The following is a 26,537-nucleotide window of genomic DNA, read 5'->3' as shown; positions in this document are numbered from 1 at the left end:
TGGCGAGTGCGAGGAAGTGGATGAGAGCGCAATCTGAGACAAGGTGGGAAACTCGTAGCGCCAGCGCGCTCGGCTCTCCTAGCCGGGAACGCTTGAGGGAAAGTAGCATTGAAGCTGGGATGGAGAGCGATGACCTGTAGACTTGATCATAACCGAGACGGCGCTCGCAACCGTCAAGCGAAGCCGCGAGAAGCTATACAGCTGGCACATGCATGGAAGTTTCCGCTGAGGTTTGCGCTTTGCAAGGCCTAGCTTAAACGTTGTCAATTTTGCGCCTTGTGCACGGTGCTGGGATATTGAACGACTCTTCCCTAAACTTCCTAAACGACTTCCCTCCCTAAACGACTCTTCCCTAGTGCGAAAGTACTAATCCGGAGGTTCTGAGCAAAATTGTCTAGTGTTTGTACAACAGGCTGGCCTAGCGCGAGTGCTGCGTCCCGCGCCACTGCCCGCTTATTGTCGTCTTCTCCGTTGCACAAATTTGTGATTTCGCACTGATTCGAATGTAGTGAACATTCTCTGTAAATTTTCTCTCCCGTGATCCTCCAATATTTTTACTGACTGGCGGCTGTTTGATATCACAGAAGAAATTAATCGTCATTCACGCACGGATAACCTTGTGATAATATGCCCGCCTAGTCTATAGGGACGGACCTGTGTGATATTTAAGAATAAAATAGTTCTTTACAAAAACTCAGTGTAAGCTGTTACGCTGTGCTCTCTCGCGACGTACGCGGTGCCTTATGCCTTATCTTGTGGGGCCTCTTTCGAACGCACACTCGTGATCCCACCTACAGTGAGTGCAGTGCTCTCGCTTTCAACGCCTTATGTGGCGGCACTCTCCGTCCCCTGTTGGACCCCCTACCCCCCTCATTTCCACATTGTACACCTCATCACTTGGGGGGAGGGGGGGGGGGGGGGGAGTAGACGCAGAAGGAGAGATGCTGTGCCCCCCCCCCCCCCCCCCCCCCCGAAACACGGAGCCGGCACAGAGGCAAATAATGCACCGGCCAAACGAAATAAAATTAAGGGGGTACTATGACTCTCTAAAGTGCTGCAAAGTCGAAAGCCTTTCCTGGCGCACTGTTTGGCATTGACTGCGAGACTGCTTGTGCTGTACTAGTCCTTTATTTGGCTACACACTTTGACTACAGATTACAACTACACACTTTGACTGCTTCTTTAGCACGACTCTCTCTCGGCTTCGTTGAGTTCGGTTGTATCTATGGCTCTGATCTCAGTAATGAGGTATGTAATGTGGTCACCCACGGACGCCGTACGCCCCCTGTCGGAGCGGACGACAACTATTTTATTAGTTGTCGTGTGCTCCAAAAGGGGGCGTCAGCCATCTGTGGGTGACCTCATTACTTCGAATCCGCGCACTCTGACGTCATAACCGTTTCGACCAACCGAAACGCGTGAAACCTCTGCTGACAACCTTCTGTCGACAACGATGAGGCATTAAAGGCTTTCGACTTAATACATATCCTCGCTGTTTAATTCTTAACCATGCACTTTCGTACATAGCAACCATCACCACACTAGTTATGCAATGCGTCATCATTTCTTCTGTCACTCTCCTTACCATGAGGATAAATGCCCGTAATTTTTTGTTTTTGTACCACCTCTCGCTGCAGAAAAAAAAATATTCGAGGTTACTACCACTGAAATTCGCAGAATCTCCGAGAGCCTGTCGCTCACCCAACACGCTGTCCTTCGTCTCTCGCCTCTCTTCTCGTCCTCGTTTCAGCGCTTTCATTTCATTTCGAATATAAATGCGGATCATCCGATTGCTGTAATTTATTAATTTAACCTGAAGCGCGAACCCCTAAAGAATTGCGTTCACCCGAGCGGCGCCATTGTGGTTGGCCAGCCTCTTGCGCCCGGTGTATGCGGCATCGCGGGCGCTAGCTTCCTGACCCTGGCACCGTTCTCTCGTCGGATCTGCATCACGAGCTCGCGTTTTAGGATAATCTCACCGTCGACCCTTTCGCTCCGTTTCACGAATTTCCAACTCTGCATCTCCACGTTGTCGTCGTTCGTGTTCGCAGCGACGATCGCGAAGTTCTTCCGATTACCCTTAACAGGCCACGCACCACCTGATGCTGATGTCGCAAGTTCACGGATTCTGGCGGCGGGAAACTGCCACATGTGCCACTAATAGCTACCGTTCTGAAAAACAAAAAAAGGTTTAATCGACATGGGGTATAAAATAAAGGAAGCCTAAGAAACGAAAACATACACGCCGCGTCTAAGGCTTATATTTCGACATTCTTGTGTACACGCAGAACAGCTGTGCTGCGTGAACGGCTTAATTCCCAAGCGCTCTGCGGGCCATGTTTTACACATGTCTTGTTTGAGCTGAGCACACTAGTTCTTCGCCATTAGGTGTTGTCAACAGGTGTACGGCGCCGATGCCGAGGTTTTAACAAATTCGTGACCACTTAGTTGAGCTCCAAGCCTTGCGAACAGCTTGCTCACCGGGGGTGTTGCGATTAGGCGAGCAAGTTCGATGTCTATTAGGGGGACGGGGCTGACAAGGACACGCGCACTTTTTCCAAAAGCGACAGCCCAGCGCGGAGCCCGAAATACACGCGGAGGTGAGTCAGGGTGGAGGAGGAGGAGACCTTGCAGGTGGCCAGGGACAATAAGAGAAAATAAGAGCGGCTGCGGGTCGATCGATATCGAATGGTCGCGACACTCACTCCACCTCACCGCTCCTGCCGGCCGGCGTGGCTCTCTTTTTTTTTATTTTTCTGGTTGCTGTTGCTGCCGCTACATCGACCTCAGCGATGTCGCCGTCCTTGTCGTTCAGTGCCTGTGCCAACTGGGCGAGTTTGCGTTCTCAGGAAAATAACGAGCGTGGGAAGGAGGCAGCAAACTGTATTTGCTCTTGCTCCGTCCCGATTTTCTTTTTTTTTATACTTCTCTGCCGAATGTTGCGTTTTGCCTTATTTTATCGTTCGAACAATTTCTCTCAAGGGAACAAAGGTGAGCGTGCGACTTAATCTGCGCATATTGACAGCGCTTCGTCGGGTGTAGTGTATGGCAACAGCGGATGAGCCACTGAATGCTGGGAACAGTGCTTGGGGCGTTAGAAAATAAAACGACTAGTGTAGCAGTAAGCGATGGAAAAAAAAAGCAGCGTATGTAAACCTCTGGTTACTGTGTCTGAAATTAGCATGCGGGATTACGCATCGGCGAAGCACATAAAGCATGGAACTGACTGACAACCGGTGGTCTATTAATAACGCGACAGGGAAAATTCCAAGAGACCTAATATGTTACTGAAGACGGCCGAGGGTCCAATGGATTGGCGAGGTGACTAAGTTAGCGGGAATAACGTCGGCACGGTTCTTCCGGGAGTAACATGAGGTCACTGGGAGGGTCGATTGTTGCGCAGCATGAACTCAAGTAGGCCCACAACGGTTGCGACGATGACCTAGAATGATCGTTTGTTGCTATTTCGACTTAGTAATATGAAGTTAGGTTAATTCGTTTCGTTTTCCACTCGTCAAGACTTTAACTAACCTTTATTGGTGCAACTAGCCTCAACCGAAGTTTTATTCAAAACTTTCTGATACGCGTCGCGAGTAAAAACAGAGAAAGGCCGCAGAAAATGAAGGAAACGCTAGCTGCTTTCGTCACTTAACGTTGTTTTGCAACGCATCCTCTGGGTGTGATGTGAAACAGTACTTAAGCCACCTGTAACCTTGGCTTATTACTGTTGACTGCTACCGGGCAAGCTGTCTGATCTTGAACGTGTGTGTGGGTCGTTAAATGCATGTCGGTTTCTATGGGCCATGTCTTCGGTATAAAATGCTTGGGGCGCAATTACCTTCACAGAATTCACTGATTACTTGCATGCGCCTGGGCAGCAGGGTTTGTGGGTTGAATAGTGTATCACACAAACTCTGCTGTAATTCTCGTACGAAACATGTCATAAATAAAAGAACGTTCACCGGGCTCCTGGCACAATGTTATTTTCTTCGAGTTGTTCCCTTCACTGGAAATTAAGGTAGCTTTACGTCATCTTACAAGCGAAACATATTTTGAAACGGCCAGTTTTTAAAACTTCATATATATCCATAGTTTTTTCGTATGTTTTATATGAAGCGGAGTATGTTCACATGTTGTCCATGGCAGACCAGGGGCACGTGTGAGCAGTAACGTGTGTTGTCAGGACTTCGTTCTCGTTTATTCTCACAATTAAGGCAACGTTCAGTGTAGGGAGAGAACTTTACGAATTTCAAACAAGGTCTATTGAAACGCACTCTGCGGCCCGTATGTGATGCGCCGTGCAAGCGATGTTTACAGGGTTCCTCGTTTGACCTCCTTTGCCACGTTTCGGCTCCTTCAGTTCGGCGCCTCGCACCTACGCTTCTCTTTCTTCTTTCCGAATGAACCGAGCCCGCGAATGCAAACTGCCACTTACATCTGTCTCCCCGCGCCTAATTGTTTATTCGAAACAACACCGTCCTCCACGCTCGCGCTGACGCTCGCGTAGGCGGCAGCTAGCAGCGATAAACAAACAATAAACAGCGACAAACAAACAAACAAACAAACAAACAAACAAACAAACAAACAAACAAACAAACAAACAAGCAAACAAGCAAACAAACAAACAAACAAACAAACAAACAAACAAACAAACAAACAAACACGAAGGACGCAACGCCGCGCACGAGCTCTGCCCCAGACGACGACGACAGCGGCACCGGGGAGCGCAGCGAAGAGCGCACTTCCTTCTTTTCTCGTCGGGCGAATCTGTTTTGTCTTGCTCCGCTGAGTCCCACTAACGAGGAATCCTAAGCACGCGTTTCCCAGCATGCACCCTGGGAGAGAATCCCCTCTTCCCCCTTTTCCTTCAGCTATTGTTTTTTGTGTGTGTCACTTCTTTCCTGGGCTGCGCGACGACGGCGATCGGCTCGGGTCGTGCGCTGGCGCGCCTTTAACAAGCTGCAAGCGCGCGGCGACCAAGGGACGGATGGTGGAGGGGACGCAGTTGTTTGCTGTGGACGCATGTTTCTAATCGCCTCCCCGTAGCTGGAGGGAGCCGTGGAGCGAGCGCGCGCGTGTGCGGGCGCACTCTTTTGTTCTTACTTCTTTGGTGCGGCCAAGCCGCCGCCTCCGCCGCCGTGTAACGGCTGCGAGGCGGGCCTAGCTCGTTGTTTTGCGTACAGCCCCGGAGCATCATCCGCCTTCTCGCTTCCTGCTGATGCCGTCTCAAAAGAATTTTTTTTGAAACTTCGTTTATAGTTCACGAATCTGAAGCCGGTGTCGCTGCTGCTTCTACCGACGCTTGTTTACAAATTGTGCTGGGCGTCGTCGTTCGAGATGAACGGGATCGAAGCGACGCTCGCTCGCGCTGATGCCTCTGAATGATGAGACGCTTTCTTGAAACGTCGCTCGCGCACACTTGCTCAGCCAGCTTGGGATTCCTTCCGCACGTGGTGGCGAGTTTTAGACACGCGCTGGCGTCTTTTACGCCTGGTTTGTGCACGGAGCTGCTCTTTGCAAAGGCGTAAAAAATTGTGTGCTTGCTAAGCAGAGCCGTTTTCTTTCACAAACGTGCGCAATGGTGAAACCAGCGAAACGGACGCAGGACAGAGGAGTTTTGTGTGTGCCTCCTTGTTCTTGTTCTGCGTCTGTTTCGCTGGTTCCATCATTGCGCATTATAAACCAACTAGCCCACAATTTACCCTTTCACAAACGTAATCGTCGAAAACAAAAACTTGAAATCTGCGATTTCTACGCATTGCCATTTTTGTAGTGCGCAGAATAACATGCTATTTCGATCTTTTGCGAGTGGCACCGTGCAATCGCTTGTAACTGTAAAGGTTGTAAATGGTGATAGCCCTGTAATGTCGTCGCCTGTAAGAAAAAACAAACAGTAAACTTCCTAGATACTTTAAGTGAAAGAAGAATAATTCTGTTTCATTGATTTCATCGACTGCGTGGCAGCTAGACCACCGTTATAATTGCAAGCGTTATGTAGATGTTTCTAACGATAGGTAAGGGAGAGTTTTTCTTGTGTTTTCAAATAGGGCTACGTTGAGTGATGGAAAATTTTCACATGCTACTATCATGCCTCTAGTTATCGTTAACGTCCTCATCTCACAGCGCAAAGCCAACTACTTGCCGTACGTTCTGGTTGCATATGGTTCTGAATAAGCGCTCATTATGACAGCAAAAATTTCATGACATATAATATGCCGCCTAGTATTCAAATGGGCAGCGTGTAGGAAGTTTCAATTGTAGTACAGTCGGGGACAAAAGTCTCCGGACCACTTGTTCCTCTAACGAAGCCGATAGCTCTGCTATTATTCGTCGGCTGGAGACCACACTTGTGGAGGTAAAAGTTAAATTTTTGTTCTTTCATCTCCGCAAGTGCTTTCTCCGGCCGCTGTCTGATAGTAGAGCTATAAGCTTCGTTTGAGAAACACGTGGTCCGGAGACTTTTGTCCCTGACTGTACCTTGTACGCCCTTTAATGGGTAAAGTTTTCGTACTAGCTAGGAATTGAAGGCATATCCTGTGTCAAAAATATTAAAGCCCGAAGTAATTGCTTCTGGGTCACTCCTTGCCACTCATTATGGATCGCCCCTTTCTGTTTCGAAAGCTAAGACTTACACAGATGCCACAAGAAACCGATTACAGGGCTTAGAAGCAAACTCTCTGAAATCTTTGTTTTTTGACAAGGACTGCACGTACAGTCTTTGTCAAAAGTAACCAGGCTACATGGTTTGCTTCTCAGTCGTATAGTAAAGCTATTATGCCAGCCCTCAAGCTCTAAATCTCTGTATGGTAAGGAGAACCCCTGTTCTCATCTTTGAAGAATTTATTTATCTTTAGGGGATCCATGAGGGCTCTACTATACGAATGAGAAACAAACCGTGCAGCCTGGTTTATTTTGACAAAGACTGTACATATTGTGCGAGCGATTGCATGCAAAGTGCTTGGTATTGTTCAGAGTTTCGCTGTCTATTGACAGCCCTTGGCGGAGTCATCGTACTTTTCTCCAGCATGCTTACCTTTGTCAGAATTTAAATTATCCTGATCACTTTATCTCTGCGCCGGCTCACCCTCTCCCCTTTTATTTTGATACTTTAAAGGAGCTGACTTCCGGAAGTAATTTCTCGGAGTCTTCCAAGACCCCTCAGCACCTCACAAGTAGCTCTTCTGACGGCGTAAGCTAGTCTTCAAACCCTCAATTCCTCTTTTCAACTGCTCCATGAGCGCTCCGTGCGTCGTATATTGCGTGCACTCTCTGTTCAACGCCGCCAACCTTTTTCTGTTACTTTTTTTTTTCGGCACCGCGCATGGAGCACTTGTATATCTACAAAAAAAAAACAACAATAAAAAACGCCGGAGGCACACCCTAGCGAGCATTACGCGCGAAATGAGTCATGACTTCTTGAGGGACACGCTTATTGCCTAGCTTCACTTCTCGCTCCTTAAGACGAAAAGGAAAAGAATGTAAGTGGCGCGACAAAGGGGAAAAAACGAACAAAAAAAAAACAGAATGAACTTTCCTGCTGACCAGCAAGTGCTCCGTCGCAGTCATATCTACGTTCTCTCTCTCAGTCGCACAGTCCTTCTCGATGTGTTTATTTCCTCCAGTGTTGCTGGACGCTTCACCGCGAGTCGGTGTATCTTTCTTCCTGTTTCCTTTTCGCCTCCTCTCCGTGTCTCATTCTCGAGACGGCCGCTGCTGCTGCTGCCGCCTCCGCCAATGCGCGCGCCTCGACAGCGGCGTGTGGCAGCTCGGCCGCAGATGTGTATAAAGAAGAGCCCTAATAGATGGCGCCTGGAAATGGAGCCCCCGCGAGATAATAAAGCAACCTCGCCCCCCCCCCCCCCCCCAACCTCCTCCCATCATCTTCCCTCCTTCGCATCCTCATCCTCAGTAACCTCGCGAAGCAAGAAACACCGCAGCGGCGACGGTGGTCGTTGGCTGTGCGCGCTCGATTGTCCGGACGACTTGGGAAAGAAGGAATGAGAGAGGGAGCGGAGAAAGAGAGAAAGTGAGGAAGAAATGGCGGGACACTGCGTTGGGTTCCAGCTCTGGCCCCTCTTTACGCGCCCCCCTTTCCTCTTTGGCGGGCCGCGCAGAAGTCTCTCCACTTTCTTGGACCATTGTCTGTCCCTATGTGCCTTTTTTTCCTCCCGTCTCTCTCCCTCTCTTTTTTCTTTTTGCCCCTGTATATTCCCGAGCGTGTTTGCGCTCTAGCTGTCGTTTGCGAAGCCAGACAAGAAAAGGAAAAAGGGGCACAAAGAAGCGAGGAAGTGAAAGCAGCCCTGACACGTCTTTTATGGGATGGCGGCATTCATTCAAAACGCTCTTTCCTCTTGTGGCTCTTTTGCCCTGACGCCACTGCTACGGCATGAGCCCCGTCGAGCCTCTTTCTCTTCTGGCTGTAAGCGGCTCTGCTCGGTTGATTCGCTCACTTTCCTTCGCAACAGTGGGGGTAGAATGCGCGTGAGTGCGTGTGTGCGGCGCGAGGAGATGAATTACAATATTTCGAGGCGGGAATTACCAGCTTGAATGCGTGTTCTGGAGAGCGAGGCTCTCCCCGTGGCCGCGAGGAATGACAGCGAGGGCAGAGGGGAGGAATTGTATAAAGGGCGGTTTGCCGCTTCTCGCAATTCGAGCGATGACTCGCGCCCTGTTTTGGAGCGTTATGTGTATAACAGCGCCTCCCTAACCTCCTTTCCCTTTCCTTCCATTCCCTTCTTTTCTCCCTGTCCCCTTCTTTCGGTTAGCGAACAAATCCACCGCTTTAGGGCTACGGCGCGTGCTTCTTCGCTCGCGCTGGTGTAAGCGCCGGATATTTGGGCTGGTGTGAATGGCAATTTTCTCGGTTCTACTCCGGTTCGCGGAGTCGTTTTTTTTAAGTCTGGCTAGAAAACGCTTGTGCCTTTCTGAAAAGTGTCTCGCTATGACGAATCATGAGCGTTCTCCTCTGGCGGCTGACTTGACTTTCGACCTTCCGTCTTTCCCCATTTAGTCCTGTTTTCGCTCCTTTTTTTTTTCTTCCATTTTTGCATTCGTCCTCTCTACAGTGGCTCTCAAAAGTGCGTGTAGTTGCGGTGGCCAGGGAGTCTGTTTGAAGAAAGAATGCATTGTGGTGTATGGTGCTTTTCGGGCGCTAGTAATGAAGGTCGAATTCATGCGGCCTTTTTTTTTTAATCAGACTTTCGCAGCGTATTCTCTTCGTTCGCGTAATCTACATTTTAGCGTATTCTCTTCTTTAGCGCATTCTGTTTTTTAATGCTAATTGGAGATGCCAGAGCTTGGGAAGTTGCGATTGAAGTGGATTTGTGCTTGAAGGGAATTATGTAAGTCGCTCTTATTCCAGCTCCCGGTGTTAAGTGTTGATCTCTCACGTGTGAGAAAAACGAGCGAGATGCTTATGATGGAAGAAAGGCAAATAGGTCGGCATGAGTGATGATTTTCTGCCCCGCTGCTCTGCACTGGGGGAAAAAAAATGGCTGAGGCTTAACTTGGTTAAGCCTGGAGAATGCGAAGCATCATCGTGTCGCGTAATTGGGAGGCGCACAACCACAGCGACGGCGCGAGGTGGGCCCCCGTTTCTCCACTGTCGTGACGTCATCGTGTCACGTGGTGTGACGTCACGTATCACGTGATTTGGAGGCGCACAACCACAGCGACGGCGCGAGGTGGGCCCCCGTTTCTCCACTGTCGTGACGTCATCGTGTCACGTGGTGTGACGTCATGTATCACGTGATTTGGAGGCGCACAACCACAGCGACGGCGTGAGGTGGGCACCCGTTTCTCTACTGTCGTGACGTCATTGTGTCACGTGGTGTGACGTCATGTATCACGTGATTTGGAGGCGCATAACCACGGTGAAGGGCTGAAGTGGTAGCTAAAGTAGTATGCTTCGCATAAAAAGAAAGGCGAAGAGGAGAAACTAGCGGGGTATGAGGCGTGACGATGGTGGCAGAATAGAAGTGTGAATATCAATAATGTGGATTTTCGCCTACGGGAAAACTCTATCAACGTCTATGGACAGGAATCTACATATGTTTTCAATGAGTCAAACTAGCCGCAGCTAGAAACGTAGCGACGCGTCTTAATAATATTGAATGAGGGGACCTGGGAAGAACAAGGTTAAGGTTCCCACGGTCCAGCTATTCGGATAGTCTTTGAATTTAAAGAAAACACACGAGATGCGGGTTGAGGAAATTTGCGGGTAAATCAACATTGTCGACAACTAAAGCTATTCTACACTTGTAGTTTGCTTTTCCCAAAGTTTCAGGTAACCACCAAGGTAAATTCATTCTGTTTTCATTAAAACAGATGGTGATGATGATAATGTTCAACACATGCAAGATAGATAAGCTAGATAAGCACGGCACTTGCGCTAGCCGCGATTTATACGCAGAAAACTGCCGTCTGGTACGTGCGTTTAGGCGTATTTATTTCTGTTATTGACCAAGTGTATCCTCGTAAATACGTGGCTCAAGTTGCGTCTACGAATAAAATATTGCTTGCATCGTCTTCAGCCATTTGTTTGTTCCTTGTCCTCGTGTGCTGTGGGAGCATCAAGGCGTATCGAGTCGCCAAGTTTTCTGCTTTTTTGAAACAAATCAGACGGCAACAACCACTCGTCCCTATGCCACGTGACGCTCTGCGCCGAGACGGATTGCCTGTGGGCCGGCAGTTTTTTTTTTTTACTTTAGAAGTTAAGAAAAACTTACAGCAGTATCTCACTGAACGCTAAATTCGTAATGAAAGGCTGCCTCGACTGAGACGTTGAGGCACTGAAGTAGTCGGTTACGGCGCCTGTAGTAAATGTGGTGTGTTATCTGCGCTGAGTGTTTTGTTAATAAAAAGCTATCCGCCTTTATTTTTCCCGTTCGTATAGCGCACAAATCAGCTCTTTAGAAACATATTCGTTGAAGGTCGTGAGCAGATCGATCACGAAAAGTGCCTATTTATCTCTGTAAAAACGGAGTGAAAAGGGATGATTTATATTAGAATATACCGACCTCGTGTCAGTTCAGCCATTTCTGGTCTTTACTAGGGTGCTTTCGAAATAGAAGTGCTGGCTATGGACCGCAGCAAAGCACCTGCAGAAGTCAACAAGCAAAGCCCCTGGTTCCGGTGGTCTCCAGGGCAGTGCGCTTTCGTTTTATGTTTTGCTATGCGAAAAATTTTGCTACGGGAGCCCTAACTAATACCTTGTTTCCACGCTGGAAAATGTCGGTAGTAAAGGGTAAAATAACGTCCTTTATGGCATTTATCGCGAGTTTGATTCTTTCAAGGAAATCAGATGTCAAAAAGAACACTTCATATTGTGACAGTCAGTATCACGTTTTCCCGCATATGCGAATATAATACGTTAAAGCAGCTCGGAGTTATGAGACTCACTTTAATGGGGGGCTCTGGATTAGTTCTGACCGCATGGCGTCCTTTAAGGTGCGCCCACATTTTAGCGCGTGTGCGCATTTTAATGCTGCCTCAATCAAACTGCAGCCCGGTCAATCTCACTGCGGCGCTCCTTCCCCCGTGGTTCGCGGCAAGGCCGCATGATGGCTTCCGTTTCTTGAAAATTTCGCAACATAGTGTCATTGCAACATACCGGAGTAGGAGGAAGGGGGGGGGGAGGGAAATATAGTGCTTCAGTTATAGTGAACTTCGTTTCCGTCGTGCGCCGTAAGTTCGCTTACATCGAACTCTTCTGAAGGTACCGCCGGAACCCGTTTAACATTGTAGGAGCTCAACTAAACATTAGATATTCTCTTTTTCACCTGACGTCAATCAACTCTTCACATACGTGCTTACGTCTGCGTGTTTGCGCAGTACTTCAAAAATGCCAGTGACCATGGGTGTAGTTTTTTTTCCCCCTTTTGAATTGAAAGGCCTGTTTCAAGATTTTCAAGCAAAAAGGAAAAAGAAATGTTGCTTGCTAATTTTTTCTACACCTGGATTATTGTAAGGTACCTTCTGTAGCGCTTCACTTTAATGGAACTCTATAGTAGAGGGCCCTGAATCCTTCGGGGCTGTCATCTACGCTTGTAAATATGCGCGTGCTCCTCAGGCATCCAGGCGAGCTCAGACCTCTAATGGTGAGGTGGACTTCGGCTAAAGCTTATGTATGTTTAGCTCGAGCTGTATCAAGTACGTTGGTGCGATACATTTATTTCTAGCTGCATCAAGTACGTTGGCGCGTTTCACAGCGTTCGAAGTCCGAAGAAGTACATTTCTGTGGGTGAACGGGGGAAAAAAAAAAATAGCGGATATACCGGACAGTGGGAAGCTGTGTACGGGAAAATCAGTGTTGCATTCTGTGCGTTAAAATATGAATATACACATTCTAAAAAAAAATAGAGACAGAAACTTGCCCAAAATGCGACAAAATGTTTTGTCGTTTTGTTGAAATGGCGGATTTTTCAGTAGTCTCGTAGTATTTTTCTGTAGTTCTATTGCTACACCAATAGATAGCTCTATATTACAGAATATTCTGTTGTTACTACAAAGTTCGTGGCCAGAAGTACTACAGCAAACCTATTGTGACGAAAGAAAGTTTCTGTTGTGTTTTTCGACAGAGTATATGAAAAGCCTCGACAACTCCATTAAGATTCGTGAGCGTCCCTCAATCCTGTGGCAGTTAAATTAACATAAAGGCCCCCGTGTTTCCCTCTAGCATTCTCGCTATGAAAACCTTGCGCGGGTTTACCGAGGCCCAGGCGCCAACTCTGTTCGCGCGTACCCGCCGGGAGGCGAAGCGCTCTCCGTCCGTGCGCACCCCGCGCGGCATGGGGTAACGGCCGCACATTTGGCGGCGTGCTAGAACACGACGAAGAGGGCGACGGAAGGAAGGCGGTTGTTGGACCGGCGTCGTGAGCCTGCGGTGGGCGATCCTCGGAGGCGGGCGGCTGTGTGGCCGGGCCGCTTATAAATATTTGACGCACGTAATCCCAAGTGCGCGCACGTCGACAATAGATGCGGCCGCTTCCTTCCTTCCAACCCTTCTTCCGCGAACGCGCGCGGCGCGCGAGTGATGCGCCGTTGACGTGAGCGGAAGCCGCAAGACCCGTTATTTGGCCCAATAAAAGCGTGATGCCTCCTCGTGATGCCGCCCCCGCTGCTTCTCTCCTCTTGGACCGTGTCGCCAACGACGCCTTGCCGACGATGCTCCCCCGGAGACCTGCGCGCCCTTGGTTGCCCCTGCTGCAGCTGTTTCTTATTGTGTCTTCTTATCTGTCTCTCCGTTTCTTTGTTCTGTTTCAATCGCGGCCTTCGGCAAGACCGTAGGGCTGCAAGGAAAGGACGCCTCTTCCGAAGCGTTATTTGGGAGCGCGCGCCTTCGTGTGGTGGCCCCCGAGTGTAAAGGGAACGGAAGAATTGTAGGCGTAAGATTTTGCCCCCCCCCCCCCCCCCCCCACACACACACACACTGCCTATCTTCTTGATTTTTGAGACGGCTTGTCGTAATGCGGGCTTTATTCGGTCACCGACAGCACGTAGAATTTCGGGCACTTGCATCGGCAAGATCATGGGGTTAAAGGTCCACTCAGGAGCCGTGTGTATAGAGTGCAAACGAAAGACGTTGAATTCTATGCTGCTGAGGCGCTAGTCTAAAGCAAGGAGTTACTAAATGCGTTAGCTGTCCGTTTTGCATACTTAGCAGAGAGGAACACTTCTAGCTTGTTTACGTGGAATGCATACAGTAATGATATGTTCCCTTCATACACCGAACATGTTGCGTTTCATATCCAATGTTCTTGGACAAAAATTCTGAATATCAGAAAATTGTAAGGTACTGTTACAGAAATATTGAAGGTAATGGTCCATTCTTCCGATGCAAAATCTTTCTTTTAAACTTTTTCCATCGCTCGCATGGAGCAGTTAAGACTGCTGTAGAAAACCGATGGGGAACACTTTTGGCGATAGCAAGAATGTTGGCTGGAAAAAAATGCAAGCCTGTCGAAGGAAGATATGTGGATATAGTGTTATAGTGAAATATTGCAATATATGAAAAAATTGTGTTTATAAACTCTTTCCCGTTCATAAATGCTTTCCTCCAGAATGGTTGGGTATGAGCAGGCAAAATTTCCAGTGACGCTGGACCTTACGGGGCGCTCACAACTAAACCAACACGGCGACGTAGAACACAGCCACACGTTAAACGAGAGTGAAGGCGCCTGAGGCAATGCTATAGGGCTTGCCTGGAGGCGTATTTCTATCCCTAACGCAAAGCAGGCGAACAGAGAAGCAGTAGCGGACACGGAATATCGCGCGCGCTCGTACACTCAGAATAGGAGCGGCTCGTACGCCGTAGACGAAGAACAGAGCAGCCCGCGCAAGTTCATTGAGCGCCCTTGGCCCCTTTATGACCGGCGCGTAGGAGAAGAAAGTAAGGAAAAATGCGAAGAGACAAAGTAGTCAGAGCAGGCACTGAGACGGCGGCGTCTTATTCAGGCCCACGCGAGACGAATAGATGAATGGTCGCGCGGCCAGCCGGGACGGACAAAAGGGAAAGCCGCTCCCTTTTGAGCTCGCTCGTGCCCACCAATAGGTCCGTACGTCGCGCGGCGTGTGGCATTCTGTCCCGTTGACGGAACGCCATTTATCAGACGCTGGCCAGGAACAGGGCGGGGAGGCGGAGGTTGCGGCGCCTTCGCCGGTCACCGATAAGCATTTATCGGGGTCCACCGTCGGCTGGGGCGAGCGCCGGCAATAGATAAAAAGAAGGAGATGCCGAGGAGCCGGAGGAGCTGCTCCGGCATCCGCTCGATGGAGCGGAGACGTCAGGGTTTCCCGGACCTGCAACGGCCGTGGACGGTGGTGGCGGCTGCCGCCGCCCGCCGGAGCCAATGTCAACCCGTCTCCCCTTCTGTGAGCCCGCAGCAGCGCCGAGGCGTCCTTTGTCGCCGCCCTTTGTTCTGCGGGAGCATTACTCTTGCACGCTCGAGGGAACCAACACCGTTCTCCCGCCGGCTCCTCGGCTGGCTCGCCTCCGCGTTCGCTTTGCGCCGCTGTATGGAGGCGTGTCCTGTCTCCCGTGGAAAGAAGAAGGGCGTCCGGCGGCGGGGAAGCAGTCCGCGACGAGACGATGTATCGCCCGGCGCGTGGGCGTGCTTGGTGCCGGACGACGGAGCGCCGCGTTTCATTAGGCACGCGACGTTCGCGAGCGCGAGCCGCGGGAGAAAGCTCTGGGTGGCGTGTGCGTGGGATGGTGGTTGTTTTCGCGGGTAGAGGGAGTCGGAGACAGGGCTATGGGCGGTTTACCGGTGGAGAGTGGAGTTGGCATTCTCTTCTCACCGGAGTCCTCTTCGTAGTCTCCGAACGAGAATGCCGAGGGAGGAGAAGCGAATGACGGAGGATGGGAGTGGGAGTAGGACCGCAGCTGTGTCGCACCCTTGCCATTGTGACCTTTGGTGGCGCGTCCCGTGTTTGTTTTGTGGCACGCATTGAGAGTGAGGTAGTGAAGCACTCGCTGCGGGAGCTCAGCGGCTGTACTCTGAACAGAAAGGGGTAAAAAGAGAGTCCTCTGGCGATGCGCTACAAGACAGGTTACTCACTTTCTACGCCCGTATAGGCGTATTTGTGTTCAGAGTGTGCGCCGGCCACATTTAGATCGAGTGCTGCGTGGAAAAACTGCATTGTATTCGTGGTCTCGTGGATACTGGAGAAACTCAGGTGGTCGATCCTCATTAAGAATCTGTCAACACTGCGTACCTCAGAGCGCCATTGAAGCTCCGATATGAAGCCGTCCTTTTTTTTTTTAATGCTTCATTAATAAAATGTCTCAATGAATACTATGATTGTGTACGGGGAATGGGAAGGAGAGGGGGTGTAGAAATAAAGGGCTCAAACAGGCAGGATCGAGCAAAAAGATATGATTAGTGAATGCTTTTCTCACGCATTACGTGTAAAGCCATGGCCCGCCATAATTATTTCCCCGAAGCTAGTGGAAGGCGTCTAGACTTCGCCTTTTAGTTTTTTTATGAAAAGTGCACATGAGGAAATACGTATTATGCGACTTCCTTGTGATAATTGGTGACGACCTGCCGATTCTTTGCCAATGATGGAATTCTAATTTAAAGCAGAAACGAAAGAAGCAAACCTCAGTTTCTCGTTCATTAAAAGCTTTGTTTGCTTGCTTTCTTCCTTGATCACTAGTTTGCGAACTGGAATAACAAAGCGGAACAGATCTCACACAACTCCTGCGGCTGTTACTGGAGGTGTGTTTCTTGTTGTTTTTTTTTTATACAGAATAACAGAGGTGTATTTAGAACTTTCTGAGCTCCCTTTTCTATTTTGCTTACTTTATTTTCAAGCCAAGGAAATAACCACTAACCCCACATAAAGGAAACACGAAGCACGAAAGAACAGAAAAAGCAATGAAGAAACACAGAAAGCTAGGCGAGAATGAACTCTCGCTTGTAAGCCAGTAAATGTAGAGGCAATAGCTACAAACACTTTAGATGTGTAATAAGAGAATATGTGCAGCAATTTACTTCAAGAAATGGTTTTAACAGCAGGCCGCACAGTAAACACTAATGAAGAAAACAAGGTATCCCACTAGGTCTGTCTCCTCGAGGTAATGAACTATAAAGGAGCCTCGAAAACGGAGCACTTAGACCTAATTTACAAGTCGCCCAAATGCTGCTACAAACATTCTGTAATTCACACTTCTTTCCTTGATGCCTTTATATCCTAACAGAAGCGTTGAAGGTAGTTTGTTATATATTTTTTACTTCAGTGAAACACGCAGAGAACAGTGAAGCCAAAGCTAAATTTCAACTTCGCCTGCTTAAAAGATAAAAAGCAAACAAACAAGACGCTGAAGAAGAAAAAAAGGGAGGAATTCGTGTAATATATTACCGGCGAAAGGGGTCGTCTCTCGTGACGGGCCATTTGTTCAGCTGCTTAGTATATCTCGGATGCGAGCTGGCGGAGCTTGCTTTTACTTCCGCGATATCAGCGGGCAGCTAAAAAGAGGGTCACGTCAGTCTAGCTGTGGCGTGACGCTCGAAGCCACGCCTCGAAGCGCGAGTCCGTTGCGTGCGCGCTGCGGTTTAAAAAAAACTAAAAAAAAAACAAAGCACAGGATATGCGAGATATCGAAACCGCGCTGCCGACGTGGAGCATCAATCTAACGAGGCACGCGTTGGGGCTCTTCTGCCTCCCCCCTCCCCCCCCCCCTCCCCCCCCCCTCCCCCCCCCCCTCCCCCGCTTTCGTTTCGTCGCTTGTTGCGAGTATGTGGTTCAGTGTAATTCAAGTTTATTGATAGCCTCAAACCAGGGCGCTCTGGAACACGCGGGCCGCGTGGATTACGCTCTCTCTCTCGCGGCTGCTTTTTTCTTTTTTCTCCCTCTCAGGCCGTCCGCTGGTATCTTGAATTTCTACTCTGTGCTTCTCACACCCTTTGACGTCCTCAGCACTCATAGTAAGGAGTGCCAGTGAGACGTGTGGTGCAATGCGATGTTCGTTATAGCGTCATGCTGAGCCATGGCGAAGAGCTTTATTAATTGCAGCGGCGACATCCTGTGACTCTGTGTTTAGCCTAAATAGAACGATTAGGACGGTTAGGGTGACGTACAGATGCGAGAAATATATAAAACAAACACTTAGTTCGCGCTCAGGAGGTAAATTTATTTTTTACATCTGCATCAAAATCGCAAGTGTATATATCGTGCGCCTGGGGAAATGTATCACGATAGACCAGATGTATCATGTGTCTAAGAAGTGATGATGTGCGTATATTATAACTGCTTGGGAAATACAGACGAAAAGTGTGGCTCTCACCTACACTTGCACAATAATTCAGCAATATTTGACTTTAATGGCCCTGTGACACTTCGTCCAAAAAGCGTCATGGCTAACGTGTTTAGGGGGCTCGAGGTTGGGTCAATGACCGTTTATACAAGCAGTTCACCCCAGAGAATCCAAGTACGAGGACATGGGTAAGCTCGTACCCAATGGACAAACAGTGGGCATCCGGTGGCACAGGAAATCGAACCTTCGACTCCCGCATGCGAGGCGGCTGCTTAAACAACTGGGCAAGCGCTGCTTTTTTTTTGTGTTTAAACATGATATTTATTACAGTGAAATGATATTATTGCATATAAACTGTTTACAAAGGTTTGCGAAGCGGATTCAAATATGTCTCAAAACAAGGCATGCCAAGGTAACAAGCACCATAGCAGGCAGGTGAGGTAGTACGTGACGCGTTGGGTTTAACGTGTCCCGAAGCTACACGTTGCCTATGAGGACGCCGTAGTGGACGGCTCCGGATTAATTTAGGCCATCTGAGATTCTTTAACGCACACTGACATCGCACAGTGCGCAGGCGTTTTTGAATTTCGCGTCCATCGAAATGCGGTCGGCGCGGCCGAGGATTCCATCTTGCGACCTTTTGGCTCAGCACGTGAACGTCGTTATCGCTAGGCGCACCGCGGTGGGTGATGGGAGGGAAGGTTGAGCATGCCGTCGAGGTAGAGTGCCCTCCTTCTAGGTAAAGCCTGCGAAGTCTTTTGAGACTAGCTTTAAAAATATTGACGTAATCGCCGAGTAAAACCGCGGCAGCTTTAAGGCTTCGCCACAGCGCACAGGACCTGGTAATGGAAGCATGATGACGTAATCTGCAGTGCTAGTACATTTACAGCGCTGAAACACTTGCTTTGAAGGAACAAAGCCAATGCCATCGAAGGCAAAGCCAGCGTATGGTTGTTTGGCGGCATCCGACGGAAGAATGGCATCGCATGATTTACCTAATAATTGCTGACCTATGAGTAGTAGAGTGTTTCGTTTCAAATAGCTGCGACCTGTACTACCACGCTCTGTATAACTGGCGGCCCGCGGATACGCTCCTCAATAACATTGCGGCGTCGACTGGCTGTCCTGAAGAGTTGTCCTCGCCGTTTTCGGATCGCCAGGGGGACGTGTCCTAGCCCGACCTCGGTTTTTTTTTTTTTTTCAACTATACCATAGGCCCGACACGCGGCAGTAACAGCGCAGTGCTGCCGCATTTGAAGTTTAAGCTGAAGTTGAAGCGAACTTGAAGTTGAAGCGGGCAAAGTAGACAAGAAACTCTGCTGCAACAGAGAGGGGAATGTCGAGGAACGTTCCAACAGCGACACCCTATTCCCATTGCCGCGAACATGGGAGTGCGCTACATTAAGGGCTCGACCGCTGTTGGGCGTACTGAACGCGAGTACAGGTACGCCATACTGGCTTCGAAAAGTGGCCTTTAGTCGAAAGTTTTGTTCCAGTTGAGGGTTGTCGCATTTGCTTGAGTTCGCAAGGATTCTTTGGACGCAAGCTGCCATGGACCTCGCCAGTGTAGGCGAAGTCGATAGCTGTTTTGCTTCAAAGCATAAATTCGCAGGCTATCTTTTTGATGGTTCACTCACTTACCTTTTTCGATTAAAAGAGGCTTTGTGAAAATAAATTCTTGTGTGCTGTTTAGCTCAAAAATACAGAACCCTGCTTACGAGTGAATTATAAGAATATTCCTCAATTCATTGGTTTCAGTTTTACCTGAAAAGTGATTGGTCGTTTCCGCTGCTGCGTTATAATAAGATCTGCTGGTAATTTCAAGCGCAGTTCCTTTAGCAAAGGCAAGTGTCAGGTGCGCAATTTTGAAATGTTCGTACCTTCTACTTACATTCGTATTAGAGCCAGTTGAGTGACATGACTGCGATTGGTGCAGCAGTCCACTCGCTCACGCCAACCATCAGACTGGGCCAAAGGAGCTCAGGGTTCGGCCTCCACGGCAGTTGCAACCGCTGGTTTTATGACGTAGAATTTGTAGAGGACAGCGCCGGCGCCAGTAAGCGGTGCACACAGAGCAATATTCGGCAGAAATTAAAAAATTGGCCATGAAGCAGACTCCCTGCTTGCACTGGCGCCAGGAATTCCAAGGGTTCCAAAAAAAAAAAATTGCCGACGATTACGTTACTTCCTAATGCGAAATTTGAGCGCAGCAAATAAGCTGTTTCACCTTTTCTATAGATTGAGGCAAAGAAATCGAGCAACACATGTATGCGCTATCACGGAATTAAGTTCGAGCCGGCGCTTTGACAACCGGAGACTCGCAGGAAGAGGGGGGAGGGGGGCGGCGTGTACACCCAGCGGCAAACGATGGGGGCAGAAGCGCGCGCAGCAAGCGGACAACACGATAAAGGGAGGAGGGAAGAGATAGCAGCGACTGACTGATGCCGCTGACGCCGATAGTGAGTCAACCCCAGCTGCGGAGTTGGTTTCAGGGACAACGCCGCCGATGCCGACACAAACAATATGATACCCTCGCTTCCGCAGCGCTAAGAACCAGGTCTAGCCGTGGGAAGGTGGTCACGTATTCGTCGACGCGCCGGGGCCTACGTGAAATAACTGGCGCGTCGGCAACTGAAGAGCACCCTATCCGCCACACAAGAACAGGGGGGGGGGGGGGGGGGGGGGGGGACCCTTTCCTCCTTTTTCTGCATGGCGGCGACGGTGTTCTATGCAGTCACGTTATCTTGACTCTCTAGCGGCGTCAGCGGCATCCAGCGGTATCAGTCGGTCGCTGCTAGCGCTGGGGGGATGAAAGGGGGGCGGAGCTGGTTACGAGGCCGACGACAACGCCGACGACGACGCGAAACCCAGGAACGGACGCCAAAGAGCTGCGCTCTAAAAAACGCTTTATTTTACGGAACGCATTCTCCTGCAGTTGTTTATTTGCGCATGTGGGTAGGGCTTACTTTTCGTTTAAATTTCGTGAATGATGAATATTCAAGCTTTAACTTTCTGGCTAACAAGAATAAAAAACTTGGTCATGGCAACGCACCCTTGCGAATCTAAGTTAATTTCGTCGCACTGGCCACTGCGAGACGGTCGACGTACACAGAAGCAAGTTCAGAACTTCCATGACAAAGCGATAGTGATATGAAAGTGCGATTTGCCGATAGTGGACCAGAAATACGGCATTAGATTTGTTGGTGTACAGACGTGGAAGTTGCTTACAGAGATTGTGGCATGAAAGCGGGAAGGCGGGAAGGTAAGAAGGCAGGTCGCTTCCCACCTTGACCTGCGGTGTCTAGTTCTTGTTGGTTTGTAACACGTGAGCTGGTGACGGATGGCCGTGTAGATGAGGCTCTGGCACACCCTGTATATCCTGTGACCGCCAGCGCAGTTCTTTCAAGAAGCCGAAATGCGAAAAAAAAAATCATGTCCGCAGTCATCCTTCCTTTCTTCAAAGCACTGCGCAGTACAAAAGGCGCGACCAGAGGCGCATCTCTGCCCAGGATTGATCTCAACCAGTGAGCAGCGTGATCATAAATAACAATGACCTTTCGACCCATTTTCCTTCACTTCTCTCGAAAGCAGAGCATTTGTTCTCTTGGAGCTTTTGTTGCATCCGTCTCAGCTTTGTTCTTGCGTGTGGGAGAATGTTTTCGGCGCAACGTTCGAAAGTTTCGGCGGACATCGCGAAATCAGCAGCGGAAGTCGAGAGAAAAAAATGCGTTTCAGGACATAAGAATTGTTTTCGCACAGCTTCGAGGCGTTCTTTCGTGCTCGCAAGGAACTGGTTTATTTATTGCCTTCTATAAAAAAAAAAAAAAACGGTGCGAACCGCCGTGGGCATTGCATTTTAGCAAGAGAAATGGAGAAGCAGTGCGTTAAAAGATGAATTATTCAGCGAGCTTCTTGAGATGTTATTCTGTTAGGAGGCCACGAATGTTCATAAATAATCTATGTTTAATTTTTTACTGTGTATGGGGTGACTTTCCATGGGAACAAACGCTATAAAAGTTAAGAAAGTGGTGGCGGTTTTGCACCGCCACCTTTTGTGACCGTTCTACGCATTTTCAGCAAGATGCTGCTTTCCTAGTTTATGCTGATTAGTTTATGCGAATTAGTCCATGGATTAGCTATTCGCCTGATGTTACGTATCTTCCAATCTCTCTAGTATCCACATCGTCACCCATCACAACCCTTTTTATTCTCCTCTTCTCCTTCTCCAGTGCAGAGTAGCAGGCTAGATGATACACCTCCAGGCCAGTCTCTCTGCCTTTCTCTTAAATAAACCTCTCTGTTTTATTCGGGGAAATCCTCTAGGCGGTGGTAAAACTCTTTTTTTCTCTGATGATTTCTACGGTTAATTTCATGTTTTGTGCAGTGTCCTTTTGCTAGCTTACTGCTTCGCACGAGTTGCTGGTGGTAGCTTCGTTGTGTTTGACGAACCGCGTGTAGTGAGAGTACAGGTAGGACAGATTAAAAACAGATCTTTTTACAAACACAAATGCTGTACAGCAACAGAGCACCTCTTTTGAGGTCGGGTTGTCTTCTGGAGCGAATACATTGTTCAATAATGGTACAGAACATGCTCTAATTGCCTATTTAATTAATGTTGAAGAGCTTCCTGTGCTTTATAGAATAAAAAAGCCCTTCATATTTTGCGTGAAGTGGTCTTTTATCGCACACTGTGATATTTGCTATTCATCATCATCATCATTTATTTTCTCTTAAAGGCCCCAATGATTACATAAGGGGGGGGGGGGGGGGAGGGGCAAATGGTAATAACGGGTTGAAATCAACAAGGCAATAAATAGGTAAATAAGAAGGCTTTCTACAGGAATTGAGAAGAGAAATAAGCGATCAATAAGTGTTCAAATTTTACTTGGTTGATTTCATTAATTTCATGCGTAATGTGGAACTATTGTGTTTATCCCTTTTGTTATCGCCCAGATAGTAATCACAGGCTCAAGGAGCAGCCAGTTATAATCAACTGTTTAAATATTACTTACCATTGCAGCACTGTGCACTGTGTGTGGCATAAGCGGTAGCGAAAGACCCCGAAATATTTTCGGTCGCCTGCGATTGATTAACGTGCCGTGCAATATAAGCACAGGAGTGTCTGTATCTGCGGTCTCAATAGCTGGGATTCGATCCGGCGACCTTGGGCTCATAAGCCTAAGCGCCAAGGCCACTGAACCACCACGGCGGTTGCTTACGGCAAACTAAGCAGTCGGCTGTGCCCCCAGCTTGCCTAGCTGGCTTGGCCGACGAGCCGCGAGAATGGACAGGCTAGCTTAAAGATTGAACGTAGGGGTGAGGCTAAAAGATGAAAGGTAGCGTCTTCCAGGATCACTACTGTGTAGCTCACAAATACTTTGAAGTGCGTCACCGGGTCGAATTAAAGCCGAGAATGTGTGCCAAGCACCGGAATCCACGCAAGGTTCCACATAGGTTCCACGGTTCCACACAGGTAACTGGGTTCTACGCAGGTTCCAACTAGTGACTGGGACGCGAGTCAAACTTTTTTTAGAGTTAAGTTTAAATAACTGGTACCGCGTCGCAGAGAAATATTGTAAAGTATGTGAAACGACGTTCCAGTTAAAGTGAAGAAATTCTATGTGGAACAATGTTCCATGTACAGTCTTTGCCAAAAGTAACCAGGCTGCATGGTTTGCTTCTCATTCGTATACCAGAGCCCTCACGGCTTCCCTAAAGATCAAAAAGTTCTTTGAAGGTGAGGACAGGAGTTCTCCTTACCATACATGAGATTTAGAGCTTGGGGGCTGGCATAATAGCCTTAATATACGACTGAGAAGCTAACTATGAAGCCTGGTTATTTTTGGCAAAGACTGTACTAGTGCACTGCACGGGCTCGGGCCAGCCCGAAAGCCCGGGCCCGGCCCGGCCCGCGGGCCGGGCCGGGCCGGGACATGATTTGTTTTGCCGGGCCTGGGCCGGGCCCGGGCCTGAAGTTGCGGGCCCGGGCCGGGCTTAAAGCTGCGGGCCCGCGCCGGGCTTGGGTCCGTACAGAAACAGCTGGTGTCCGACTTTTCATTCACTATTGCAGAGTGAAATACACAACTGCAGCATTGAAACAGCGACACGGATGAGCTATGAGTTCTAGAACGCGCTGAGAAAAAAACTAAGCTTTATTCATTGACTTATTTATTTCCTTATTTCCACGCCGCGGTGCAGTAAGAGTAAAATTCAACCGGCCTTAATTGGCCATTGATCGTTCGTCATCCCGAAACATACTTATACACTAATAGAAATGCATTCGGGAAGAACACATTAGTTTAGGACGCTTGTGTAATACCCCCTGTGTAATATCCTCGTGAAGAGGGCCTTTAGGAGTATCTTGAAATAAATAAATAAATAAATAAACAAACACCGTGAAATACTCAAGCCTTTTAGCTTTTCGTTTCTGCTGATAGGCGACCAGTTCGGCTATGAGTTCTACCTGTGAGATCGCGTTCACTAAAAAAATATATTCCCACTGCTTGCTAGGCAGCTTTAATGTTTATACTTTGCGGGCGGCAAAATATAACTGATTAAAATCATGGGGGAATGCAAAGTAGTTTATTACGCGCGTATGCAGCCCTTTTTATTTGGCTCTCGGAACTTCCGAGTTTATCTTTGCGCACCTACACGAGATATCTGTCCAAAAGACGGGACTGGCGAGCACTACTCTTAATCACTTCCTTCTGGGTTAAAAAGAACCAACTTTCTGCAAGCCAAACTGTGGTTTCAGAACCTTTGTCGGCCAGTTTCTTATCGGTCTAGTAGTAGTCTACTTGCTCAGAGTGAGCAGTATACCTCATGCGTTACTGTGAAACGGGCCGGGCCGGGCCCGGGCCGGGCCCGGGCTGGGCTTCACTCCGGGATTCACGGGCCGGGCCGGGCTTGCTAGAGCGATAATTTAGCGGGCCCGGGCCGGGCCCGGGCTCGGGCTTCAGGTCTCGGGCCCGGGCCGGGCTCGGGCCTCAGATTGAGGCCCGTGCAGTGCTCTAGACTGTACATGAAAGTGGCAGGCCATTCTGTCTACTGACTTACCGTGGCAGGTGTAGGCGAGAGTTCAACTGTCTGTCTATATTCCAGCTGTCCCACGCCTACTGTGCGTCTGCAGAGGAGCTGCATAATCAGCTTGTGGATGGCGGAAACGTTGCTGAATTTCTGTTTGTGCGGACTTTGGTTCTCAGAATGAAGGTCTCTTATGACAGAGCAGGAGAATTAAGGCGTTCGATATTATTGTTGTCTGATAATGCTGTCCTGGAATGCTACTACTACTTATGGTACATTTCAGACAAGCCTTGGAACCGGAACTTGAACAGCGATTATCCCAGTCAAAGGCGTGGGAAACCAGGAACACTTTCAACCTTTACATCGAAATGGGTAAAACCGGTTACACTGAAAAGGAAAAAAAATATATCAGTCTCTCGATAATTTCGAGTGGGATTTTGATTTATGCCCTCAATTTCTTCATTTAATACGTTCAAAATCGCCGAGATTCTGCATGTTCAAATGTTGCTCATAGAGCTTTGCAGCTTCATATAACCAAAACAGGCATTTAATTTCTACGAAGTGCGCTTTTTAAACGGACACAACTGACAAGTCAGGAGCGTAAAATAAAAATAACGAACGACATAAATTCAAGCGTATAGTTTTTGACATATGTAACAGTGCTGGAATTTAAATCTCAGATAACTCTCCGTGTGGGCCAGCTCATGTTTTAAAAAATTGATTTCATAATTTCCAGACGTCGAGTTTATGACAACGGCTAATAAAATAACTGCATGCCTATATCGCAGTTCGCTTACAACAATCACTATAATGTAACTTGTTCTTTTAAATGCAGCGACAACGCCACGGCACTTGGAGTACTCGTTCGAATAACTTCAGCAACTTATGGACTCGCAAGTTCATCTGTCGTGTCGAAGAAGATTCTTAAAAATACTGATACGAAACGCTCCTTCAAATTCACGCCGTTTTTTGCACCCGGCTCCAGAGACAGATGAGCAGCATACAGGAACTTTGCTTTTTGTTTACAAACTAGTCCATAAAGCACAATGTGACAGCAGACAATAGTGCTTTGGCTTTACGATTCGAACTTCGCCAATTATTTTTTTCCGCGCCTTGATTCAAGTTATCTAGTTCGTTTTAACTGCTGTAGCTTCCTGTTATCAGGTAGGCGTAATAGAAGCGTGATGGCTGGTCATCAAACGTTATCAAACAACTCATTCGAATGCGGAACTGTATGGCTCGATCCCAAACCACAGCACGAAGGTTCGATTTTTTGACTGCCAGGTAGTCGACCGAACTGTTTTAGTTTCCGCGGGATTATTTCATTAAACTTAAAGCTGCGCACGTACGGTTTACAGCATCACTGCGTCTAACACCATCCTCACGGAGTAAGCGCGAACTGGTAAGAGAGTTATAATGTAAAAATGAAATGTTGTATCAAAAATAATTTATGTTGAGCTGTGAAAGTTATCAACTTTTAGGGACTACACTTCCGTTACTTAAATCCCAAGGTTAGGTTATTAAAGAATATTTAAAGCTAGAAAAATTTAATGAGTGGCATGAGCTTGCACAACTTCGACATTTCGCTAAGTTCGCTTAGCTCACGCGAATGATATATGCACGCGATCTTTGCACGCGATCTCGTCGATTCTGTATTGTCGATTCAGAATGCGTGGCGTGTGTGAAATCGAAGATTTTAATTTCACGTCATGGCCTGCACAGCCTAAATGTCGCGGGAATAAATTCATTTTAATGT

General features: G+C 48.3%; 1 protein-coding gene across 8 annotated transcripts in view; it reads left to right on the top strand.

Moving 5' to 3' along the window:
- LOC149340514 (unconventional myosin-Ia-like) overlaps nt 1-26,537 on the top strand; it is a 153,001-nt gene that overhangs the window by 82,279 nt on the left and 44,185 nt on the right. The window lies entirely within an intron of this gene.

The sequence above is a fragment of the Amblyomma mixtum genome, chromosome 6 (assembly GCF_055824585.1).
Source record: "Amblyomma mixtum isolate Tamu chromosome 6, ASM5582458v1, whole genome shotgun sequence".
Taxonomy (NCBI): domain Eukaryota; kingdom Metazoa; phylum Arthropoda; class Arachnida; order Ixodida; family Ixodidae; genus Amblyomma; species Amblyomma mixtum.
Note: the sequence above shows the minus strand (reverse complement) of the source record. Positions and strands in the feature narration are given on the sequence as shown.